Genomic DNA, 11481 nt, shown 5'->3' with positions numbered 1-11481 from the left:
TCAGTCAGTAGTTGCCGCGCCTGGGCTTAGTTGCCCCGCAGCGTGTGAGATCTTAGTTCCCCGACCAGGGATTGAACTGCGTCTCCTGCATTGGAAGGCAGATTCTTAACCACTGGATGACCAGGGAAGTTCCAGCAGCTGGTTTTTAAAATGGACTTGTTGAATAAGATGAAGCAGCATTAGATTTACTGAGGAAGATGGAGGTAGAGAGAGACAGATAGAGGACAGAGGGAGACAGGTGGGGATAGGGAGAGAGGAGAGACGGAGGGAGAGATGGAGGGAGAGACTGAGGGAGAGGGAAAGATAGAGACAGACAGAGGGAGGCTGGAAGATGAACAAGGAGAGACAAAACAACAGGGAGACAGGGACAGCAAGATGAAGTAGGAGCCAAACCACTGTGCCTGGCACAGGGCCCAGAACAGGGCCCTGAGAGTCACCCCTGAGGAGCAGAAGATGCTTGTGAGGAGGACACTCAAGTGGTCTCCCGGGCGCTCGTCCTCCTGGTCTGAGTCTCCGCTCCTTGAAGGGAGCCCACAGAAGCCCAGTCATGCGCTTGTGGCACCATCTTGTGGCAGTTTGGGAGATGGCTGGTTTTCTCTTTCCAGATGTGCTTTCAAGGGCTGGGAAGGATCTTGGGGACAGAGGAGTTGCCACTGTGGAGAAAAAGTGCAGAGCAGAACCAGAGCCTGAGGTGCAGGCCTAGGAGATGCTCACCTTGCCTGCTGGTTCCCATACACATACACACATCCCTGTGTGCACCCAGGCCCAGAGCGGGCTGAGCGGTGATGGGGTGAGGGACAGGCAAGTGCGAGAATTTGGCCAGGAGAATTGGGGGAGGTTGACCAGAGTAACCAGGAAACTGCAGATCATGGAGCTAAATCTGCAAAATGGGGCTAATTATATCAAAGGCCATTTTAAGACCTTCCTAGGGTAAGGTGCTATTAGTTTTGGAGGTTCCTCCCCCAAATCAATTATTAAAATGCACAGAATTGCTACATTAAATATATTACTGTAAAATAATATGAAGTGATTTTCGTAAGTTTGCCTTGGAAATTATTTGGCTAAGAGTAATTCATTCACAGTATAATTATCTGCAAGTTCTCAGCACTCCGTGGGCATTCGTTTGCATTCTGGAAGTCCTTGCAGAGTTTTAAAAAATCTAATCTACAAATTAGTTTCAAATAGAATGAAATTCTTATGAACACTACATTTAATGATTAAAGAATTTGGCACAGAATTAATGACATAAATTAACAATTGATGACAGTTTGTAGACATTTGATTAAACATTTATTCATTTGGGTTATTCTGTAGTTTTTGTATTTTGGAGTCAGACTTTTCTCAGGTTTTAATCATTTATGTAGGTTCCTGAGAAGCTCTGGAACTCTGGGCACTGTGTCCCTTGGGACTACCTTACCTGAACAATTAAGTGGCCCTGATAATACCTACCCTGTAGGAGAGCTATAAAGAATAACAATGGGATAATATATGAAAGCATTAAGCATAATGCCCAGTAAACTCCAAGCACCCAATAAGAATTAGCAGATGTCATTCAATGTATCTGCGCACACGCATAATCCCCTATTCTTTTAATCATTCATTCTAAAAAGTTGTATTGGGCACTCACTCTGTGCTGGACAAGGCAATGTCATAGGTGTTGGAATGGTAGTGAATGAATAAACTAAGATGCCTATCCTTGTGGAATTTACATTCTAGTTTGGAGAGCCAGACATGAACAACAAGCATTAAGAATAAGAAAGGACATGGGTACCGCATGAGGGCCTGCTCATCCGGAACGGATTTTTACACCCATGCTGATCGGGATACTGGGCTGGGAAGAACTGCAAACAGCCTCGATTATCCAAACTCAGCTTTGGCACCTTAAAAACCGAGTCTGCGACTCAGGCACAGAGGATGAAGGTTTCACGGGGCAGCTTATGTTGATACCAGCTCCCCGATCACTGCCCCTTCGCCTAAATATACATTATTTAAAAAAAAAAGTCATACAGTATGTTAGAAGGCCACCGGTGCCTTGAGAGAGGGCCTGGCATGTTTTGGAACAGCACGGAGGCCAGTGTGCCTGGAGTGGAGAGCGGGGGAGAGTGGGAGATGAGGCTACAGGTGAAAATGGGGCCAGTTCATGTGGAGCCTTGTAGCCATTGTAAGGACTCTGTGCAGTGGGATGCTGCTGGAGAGTTCTAGGAGAGGAACTGACTGTACAAACAGACAAGGGCCAGACCACATATAAAAACAACTCTGATCCTCAACCTGCAGCAACCTGCCAGGAAACCAACCCCTCATATGCAACAGTCAGCCCCGAAAGCCAGCCTGCCGGAAGTCAGACTCGCAGGAAGCCAGCCTGCTATCTCGAGTGACGATCCAGGAAGCAAAACAATAACTTCCGTAACAATCAGCCCCCAGTGGTCAGGACTCGATTAATAACTCACAGCTTCACTAATTTTTGTCCCTGCTTCCAACTTGGGACCAACCAGAGAAAGCCAAATATGCATCCCTAACCAATCACATAGGCTGCCCCCTTCTGGTCAGCCCGCCTCCAGCTCCTGGGGCTCGCAGCCCCCCGGTCAGGGCACACCCGAAGCCTTCCCTGTTTTCCACTATAGAGCTTTCCACTTCTCTGCCTGTCTTTGAGTCTCTGCCAAAACAGAGCCATAGTGGCTGACTCCCTTGCAAGCTCTGAAAAAATAGAGACCCATTAAGAGGCCGTTGTAATAATCCAGGCAAGAGATGATAGTGGCTTGGACCAGGCTGGCAGTAGGGCAGGCGATTAGAAGGGGTTGGATTATAGTTATGCATATTTTATTATTTTTCTTTTGAAATTATAGATTCACTAGCAGTTGCAAAGAAATGCACAGAGAAGTCCCATGTGCCCCACTCCCAGCCATCCTAGCATCTCATATAACCACAGAACCGCATCAAAACCAAGGAACTGACATTGGCATAATCAATCGAGTTTACTCAGATTTCACTGGTTATACGTGCATTTATTTGTGTGTGTGTGTGTGTGTAGCTCTACACAATTTTGTCACGTGTGTAGCCTGGAATAACCACCACAGCAATCAAGATGCTCGATGGTACCATCACCATGAGATCCCTGGTGTCACCCCTTTATAGCCACACCCCTCCTTCCTGTTCCTAACCCTGGCAGCCACTAATCTGCACTCTATCTCTGTGATTATGTTACTCAGGATTGTTGCATAAATGGCATCACGCGGTATGTATTCTTTTGAGGTTGGCTTTTTCACTCAGCACAATTCCCTGGAGATGCATCCTAGGTGTTGCCTGTGTCAGCAGTTCACCCCTTTATTGCCGAGTGCTATTCTGTGGTGTGGATGCACCACAGTTGGTTTCACCTTTGCCCCTCTGAAGGACGTCTGGGTAATTTCCAGGTTTGGACTATTACAGGTAAAGCTGCTGTGAACAATTGTGTACAAGTTCCTCCATGAAAATAAGTCTTCATTTCTCTGGCATATGGCTGGGCCCTTGTTAAGTCTGTTTTTAGTTTTGAACTGGGTATATTTTAAGGATAGAGCCAAAGGATCGCCTGATAGATTGGATGTGGGCGTGAGAGAAAAAGAGAGGGGTGGTTTGAAATGGGCTAATGCACTTAGTGCTGGAACATAGTAAGGGCTCAGTAAATGTCAGTCAGCTACACAAGTGACAGCAAATACAACCCAAACCGTGGGGAAATAAAAAAACTCATGAGATATACGCCACAAATGTCGCCCGAGAAAGCGTTAGGAATCACTCAGAGGGCACTTAGTGTACAGAAACCCCTTTGATTATTTGCACGTAGAAGTGAAAGAGAGGAGTTTCGCTTCCTCTTAGGATGTCGAAAGCCACAAGAAAATGTTACTCCCATTCTGACAAGAAGAAGAAGAAGAAGACAGGTAATTTGCAAAATTTTTTAAACCCATCAGAGAACTGAGGTTGTCACAGACAACCAAGAGAACTGAATTCCAAAGAGCCCCAGGGTTTTGCCTTGGGGAGAGCACGTATGGGGGTGGGGAGTTTTCCCCACCTCCCAGCTCTTTCCCAGGAGGAGGATTGGAGGCAGAGCAGTAGTAGGAGAGGGAAGAGACCCCCTTGGTGGCACAGACGTGCAAGAGGTGACTGGCTGCTGCTGGAGGGCAGGCTCACAACCTCACTTTCTTCCTGAAGGAAGTTCTCCCAAAGCCACTGTGTGAGAGGGGGGCGAGGGCAGGCCGCAGCAGACTTGGTCCCAGGGCTGCTGAAAGAGAGGCAGAAACTAAGATCCACTACTTCTGGGGGAAGGGTAAGTCAACGCACCCACTTGTCCCTGTGGGAGGGGCAGGAAAGGTTCTCCTGTCCAAGACCCACAGACGACGGTCAGGAACACTGCCAAGGCCCACCCTCTGAGCCCCAGGTGCGCAGGCTCAGTGAGGCTGGGCCAGGAGGACCGAGAGACAGCAACAGCAGTCTACCACCAAGGGGCGAGGAAGAGCATCTAGAGGGACCCGCTCCGAGGTGGAGGCAGGCAGGGACCTCTGCAGGCAAACAGCGGGGGAAAAACCCTCCAGACCCCAAGGCTGTCTACAAGAAACCCATGTTAAATATAAAGAACTAGTTAAAAGTAAAAGAATGAAGAAAAGACGTGCACTGATCCAAAGCTCAAGTGTCCATATTAACACGAGACAAAGTAGACTACGGAACAGAGAATATTTCCAGGAATCAAGAGGGGCAGTACATAATGATAAAGAGGTCAAGTTCATCAAGAAGAAAAACAACGTCAAAGTATATGCACTGGAGAACAGACCATCAGGACACATACAAGTACGACTGATAGAACTCAAAGGAGAAATAGGCAAATCCACTTGTCTCTCAATATTTGTTAGAATGAGTGACTAAACAGAAAATCAGCCTGGCTATGGATAACTTGAATAACACTATTAACCAGCTTAATCCGAATGACATTTATAGGATTGACTCCACCCAACAACAGGAGGATACACATTCTTTTCAAGGCATATGGAACTGCACCAAGTCAGACCATATGCTGAGCCATAAAACAAGTCTCAACAAATTAAAAATAATTAAAATCACGCAAGTTTGTTCTCTCACCATAATAAAATTAAACTATAAATCAATAACCGAAAGATATCTGGAAAAACCCCAAATAGTTGCAAATTAAACAACACATTTTTAAATAACTCATGATTCAAAGAAGAAAAAACCAGGAGAGTAATTAGAAACATTTTAATTAAAGTGAAAACACAACATATCAAAAGTTAAAGCAGCACTTAGAGGGAAATTATAGCGTTACATGCTTTATATTAGAAAATAGAAGAGAATATGACTGTTCAGGTAGAGATTTCTTAGATAAGGTAAACAGTACAGTCCATAAAAGAAATAAAAAACATGATTATATTGGCTTTCACCAAAATCAAAAACTTCTGCTCTTCCAAAGGTACTGGTAAGAAAATGAAAATACAAACCACAGATTGGGAAAAACTATTTGCAAAACATGTAACTGATAAAGGATTTGTATCCGGAATAGATAACTCTTCCAACTCTATGATGACAGACAAGTCAATTAAAAATGGGCAAAGGATTTGAACAGAAACTAAATCAAGCATGAGATACGATGGAAAATATGTATGTGAACAGATGCTTAACATGATTAGTCATTAGGGAAATGAAAATTAAAACCACAATGAAATACCACTACATACTTAGTAGAATGGTTTAGAAAACACACATAGGATGCGAAGTGCTGGCAACAGCCACTTCGTGGAGCAATAGCCACTTTGGAAAACAGTTTTTGGCGGTTTTTTGTACAGTTAAACATAACACTTATGTGACTAAGAACCTAATTCCTAGATAGTTACCCAAGAAAAATGAAAATGTATGTCCACTCAAAGACCTGTAGGTGAATGTTGACAGCAGTTTTTTTTTTCATAATGGCCCCAAACCGGAAACAACCCAAAGACATATCTTCTGATAAATGGAAAAACAAATTGTGGTCCACACAGTGGAATACTACTTAGCAATAAAAAGGAACAAACTATTGGTACATACAACAACATGGAGGAGTTTCAAAAGCATTATGTTAAGAAAAAGAAGACAGATGCAAAAGGCCACATACTGAATGATTCCATTTATATGAGATGCTGGAAAAGACAAAACTGTAGGGACAGAGAGCAGATTAATGGTTGCCAGGGGATGGTGGGTGAGCGGAGAAAATTGACTACAAAGAGGCATAAGAAAACAGGTGATGGAATATTTTACATCTTGATTGTGGGGTGTTTTCTACAACTGCACATACTTGTCAAAACCCGTCAAAATGTATGCCTAAAATGGGTGAATTTTACTGGATGCGGATTATTCCTTAAAATGCCTGAATTATATTGCAAAAGTGAAAGAGACAATAGCTGTGAATCAGAAATAAGATGGCCTGGGGCTTCCCTGGTGGCGCAGTGGTTAAGAATCTGCCTGCCAAAGCAGGGGACGCGGGTTCCATCCCTGGTCCGAGAAGATCCCACATACCACGGAGCAACTAAGCCCCTGTGCCACAACTACTGAGCCTGTGCTCTAGAGCCCGCGAGCCACAACTGCTGAAGCCCGTGCACCTAGAGCCCGTGCTCCACGACAAGAGAAGCCACTGCAGTGAGAAGCCCGCGCAGCGCAACGAAGAGTAGCCCCTGCTCGTCGCAACTAGAGAAAGCCCGCGTGCAGCAACAAAGACCCAACGCAGCCAAAAATAAATGAATAAATAAAGTAATTGAAAAAAATTATCCTAAAGAAATATTTCTAAAAAAAAAAGAAATAAGATGGCCTTTGATGTCACATATTCTGGAAATAGAGTCCTGTGCTATCTGGTGGCCTCCAGGGGCAGTGGCAGTCCTATTTGCTGGCTGAGAAACTCCCAGGCTACTGGGACCCCAGACAGAGGCCAAGGACCCACCTCTCTTGTCTGCCAGGGGTGCGCTGCCAGCTGGATCAAGCCCCTTGGGCCCAGGGTTCTGTTGCCCAGGTCCCCACAGTCAATGTCCCCAAGTTTTTTGGGGGGATGCATATTGATACAGCCAAGAGGGAATTCCGCCAGGACTTAACTATTTAATCAGACGTTGCCAAGCCCAGCAGGGAGAAAGCAGAGAATGTAACATTTAAAAACAAACAAACACTTAAGAACTTCTCAAAAAGGAAAAGAAATGACAAATTATCAACCTAACAGAGTATTCTAGCTGACCGCAAGTTTCCAACAAGTGGCAAGTATTCAAGCTGTAGCCTTTTTGTATTTTTGCAAGCTTTGCACACCTGTTCCATTTTATTTTCTCTGCTTCCTGAGAGGGGCACCTAGGACCATAAAAAGGGAATGTTGTGTCCAAATTGCCTGGATCCAAATATCGGGTCCAGTTTTGCCCCAGCACAGATCTGGGGCACGGGGAAGCATGCCAAACACTGGGTGCTGGACAATTGTGGGCAACGCTGACTGCATTAGGCAACACCATAACACGGGGTTCCATTTGCTGGCCTTTTATCCAGGGTTTTGTATCCATTGCCAAAGTAAAACTGGTCTGTGGTTATCAACACGAAGGTGGGTAGGGTAGCATGCTTATCTTTGTCAGATTTGAGTGTCAGGATTACGTGAGCTTCGTAAAATCAATTCGGAAGCATAAAATCCATCTATCATTTCCTCCATATGCTTGGGAAAAGTTTAAATAGAGAAGTAGAAATGACCTGTTTTTCCAGTTTGAAAGAATTCATGCGAATACTCTCTGCATCTCGGATCTATTTTAGAGATGACCTGTAAAATTTCTTCTGTAGTTATAGGTGTTTCACTCACTGAGTCAATTTTGGCAATTTACAAATATATTCCTAGAATATTTTTATTTAATGTTGAAACACTGATTAATAAGCATGGAGAATGTATGTACTATTCTCTTAAAGTTCAAAAGTCAGGGACTTCCCTGGTGATCCAGTGGTTAAGAATCCATCTTCCAATGCAGGGAACACGGGTTCGATCCCTGGTCGGGGAACTAAGATCCCACATGCCGCGGGGCAAATAAGATCCCGCGTGCTGCAACTAAGACCCGACGCAGCCAAATAAATAAATATTTTTTAAAAAGTGCATTAACAAAAGTCATCTCCACAGCTGTGTTAATATTTCCTTTTTAACCTTACATTTTGTAGTATTTTTCTTGATTAGACCAGTTGATGGGTTGTCTATTTTAATTTGCTTCTTCCCATAAAGAACACTCTGAATATGAATTCCACTACTTCTAGGAGGAATTATGCTTCTCCTTGCCCAGCCACTTTTTGAGCTGCTGTTTCCAGGAGTCATGAATCCAGAGAGCTGAGGAGGAAGGAGATGAAAGTTTGAACAGTGACCTGGCTGTGCTTCAAGGCACCGGCATGTGGCTTTTTGTCTGGTTTCTGATGCCTTTGAGGATCTGGTGGAAGCCACGCCCCTGTCTCCAGAAATTTGCCTGCGTTTGAACCCTGGCTCTCCTATTTACTTAGCTGAGGGACCTGGGGCAAGTTACATGACTCTCTATGCCTCAGCTTCCCCATCTGCAAAATGGGAATAATAACAGTGCCTTCCTCGTAGGGTCACTGTGAGGATTAAATAGGATAACCTTTGTATAGCATTTAGGGCAGAGCCTGGCACATGGCTAACTGTTCAGGAAGTTAAGCGTCCTCATCATCATCATTAGTGGTATCTCCTGCTGGCTCTTTTTCTCCCTCCACCCCCAGGACGTACTTGTGCTTCCCCACGCCAAGGGCCAGATCTGAGGTGGCTTTGGTGAGCCAAGGCACACTGTGGGGTGATGGAAGGTTGCCCCAACTAGGAGGAGGAAAGGATTGAGGAGTTAGGGAGGTTGTGGTGGAAGCAGGCAGAGGAAGGAGGTCGAGACAGCTTCCCCCAGACTTGGGACATGGGGGCCATGGCTCTGCTAGTAGCAAGGAGGGTGTCCTGCTCCTGGTCGTGCCCTGAGCAGGTATGAACCTTGAGGGACACGCTGCTTGGGTGTCCTTGTGCCCAAGCTTTGCAGGAAGTGGAGACACCCGCCCTCGGGGGTTCAGTCAACAAGCCTGCATGCAGTGACTAGATGGGACCGAAGACCGCAGGGCACCTCTCTGATGTTCTGGGCCTTTTGAGGCCTCCAGGGTGGGAGTAAAATTACTCAGCACATTGAATTTCCCACCTGGTAGCCAGTGGCTCAAAGTGGATTAAATTTCACTTAGAAATTTTTTTTAACTAAGTGATTTCACATAGCCAGGGCGTATGGGAACCAGAATCCATGCCTGCTTCCCCTGCCTTCCACACCTGAGTTTCTTTGTTAAAGCTTTTTCAGGACTTTCTCACTCTTAGAAAGTTCTACTGCTATTTCCAGGGTGATGTGTGTCAGGTGCACCCTTGGGTCCCCGGTTCTGGCTGCTCTCCTCACCCAAATCCCCGGACTTCAGTGAGGTTTCCAGGGTGTGGGCACTGCCTCTCATTCTCCTTGGCCAGCTGGTGCCAGCCCTGCCCGCAGACACTGCCTGTAAGACTAACTCTGGGGGACGGCAGGGGTTGGTGGGGAGGCGCGCAGGGCTTCCCAACAAATGCTGTGGTTGGGTGTGTACCTGATGCAGCCACAGTGCGGAGCAGCTGGGGAGGCCCCATCCCTGGGCATGACCAGCAGAGGCTTTGGAGGACGGCCTTGGTATCTTGACCATGGAGGGGAGATGCCCGGTGGGAGCTGGGGAGTGATCCCCCTGCCCCAAGCTGGAAGGGCGGTTGTTGTTAAGCTCACTCAGCCTGATTCAGCAGGGCAAGCAGGAACCTTCCTCAGGAGGCTGGCCCAAGGGGTGGGCATCAGGTGTGGGGCCGCTGCAGGGGCCGTGGAAGCAGGCTGAGGGACCTCCAGCGCAGAGGGGAGGGGCTGGGCGCACAGGCACTGCCGTGGACCAAGAGAGAGCCTCTTTGGCACCCAGCCCCCCGCCGCCCAGGAAAGCCCCGTACTGTTTTCTTGGAATACGGCTTCCAAGGAACAACCCTTTTTTGGTTCAGGCACGAAGGTGGTCTGCTTCTCCTCCCCTTCTGTTCCTCCTGCTGTGGTCTCGCTCATCCTCACCCTCTAGCCCTTCCAGAGCCAGAGCACCTCCTCCCCGAACCAAGAGCCCTGTGCCTCCCCAGGAGCCTCCCTTGAGCATCTGCTGACGCCTGTGGCCTCAGTGGGATAGGCTCCCATTCTAGGCCTCAGCTTTCTGACCTGGGAACTGGGGACTTTTGACCCTACCTCCTAGGTAGACAGTCTGGAATTTGGGGACCTTGTCTCAGCCCTCCCCTTCCCTCCTGGGGGCACCTAGAAAGGAGAGAGGTGGGGCTGGAATCAGGACAGCACCTCTGAGGCACACATGGGTACAGGGTGCAGCAGAACGGGGACCTCTGGATGACAGGCTTCTGCCCCCACCCCTTCTCAGTCCTGCAACCCGGCCCCAGATGGAGAGGGGCAGAGCCGCAGCACTCACCCCATGCCAGCACAGACTCAGTGAGGGAAGGCTAGATGGGCTGCAGCCACATTCCACTCCATCCCCTGCCTGGGCTGGTGAGGGGCCCAGGGGCTCCAGTAGGCTGGGGCCAGGTCCTTCTGGAGGCACAGCCCGGCTCCAGGAAGCCCTCCTTCTCCACCCTGGCAGAGTACCTACTTGCTGCCAGGGACCCTGAGGCATGAATCGTGTGAGAGCCGAAAGGGGGACCCCCTTCTCCTTGGAGGATTCTGAGTGCTGAGTGCAATGGGCTGGGGAGACCACAGTGATGTGGAGGGGTGGGTCCAACACCCTGCAGCTCACCCAGTACCTGACTCTGCAGGAGTAGCTTACCGGCTCTCCAGGTCAGCATGTGAGCCAGGCAGGAGAGCATTCCTGTCTTACTGATGGGGAAACTGAGGCCCGGAGGTGTAGTATGCCTTGGCCAAAGTCACACAGCTCACACAGTGAGCAGGAGAACTGGCCCTGGAACCCAGAGCCCTGGTTCTTGGACCAAGTTTCTCTGCCTTTCTCACTAGTGTTACTCCCCTGGGAAGGAAGGGAGCTGGCAGGAGGCAGGTGGGTGCAAAGGTGTCCTGAGGGCATCTGGGAGGGGAAGGAACAGGAGAGGTGCCTTCCTTCTTCTTCTCCCTGCCCCGATCCAGTGTCCAGGAGCTCGGGGTACCACTGCCAGGACAGGGGCTAGAGGGCCACCGCCCCCATCAGCCTCTCCCAAGTAAACTCTTCTCCCTTCCTTTCCTGGGAGACGCTGCCTCCCAGATGAAGGCTCCACGGTTGCCCCCAGGGGCTGTCTCACTAGGTATGGGGTTCACACTGGTGGGTGCACCCGCCCCGCTGTGAGCAGGAAATGTGTCTGATTCTCCTGTGTGTGCTCAGTCCCACCACAGGCCTGGCATTCAGTAGGTGCTCAATAGGAGAGTAAGGGAGCAAGTGGCAGGTGGAGTTGGTGACTGTGAGTGAGCAGGG

This window comes from Grampus griseus, assembly GCF_964374135.1.
Source record: "Grampus griseus genome assembly, chromosome: 2".
NCBI lineage: Eukaryota > Metazoa > Chordata > Mammalia > Artiodactyla > Delphinidae > Grampus > Grampus griseus.
This window is presented reverse-complemented; position numbering follows the sequence as displayed.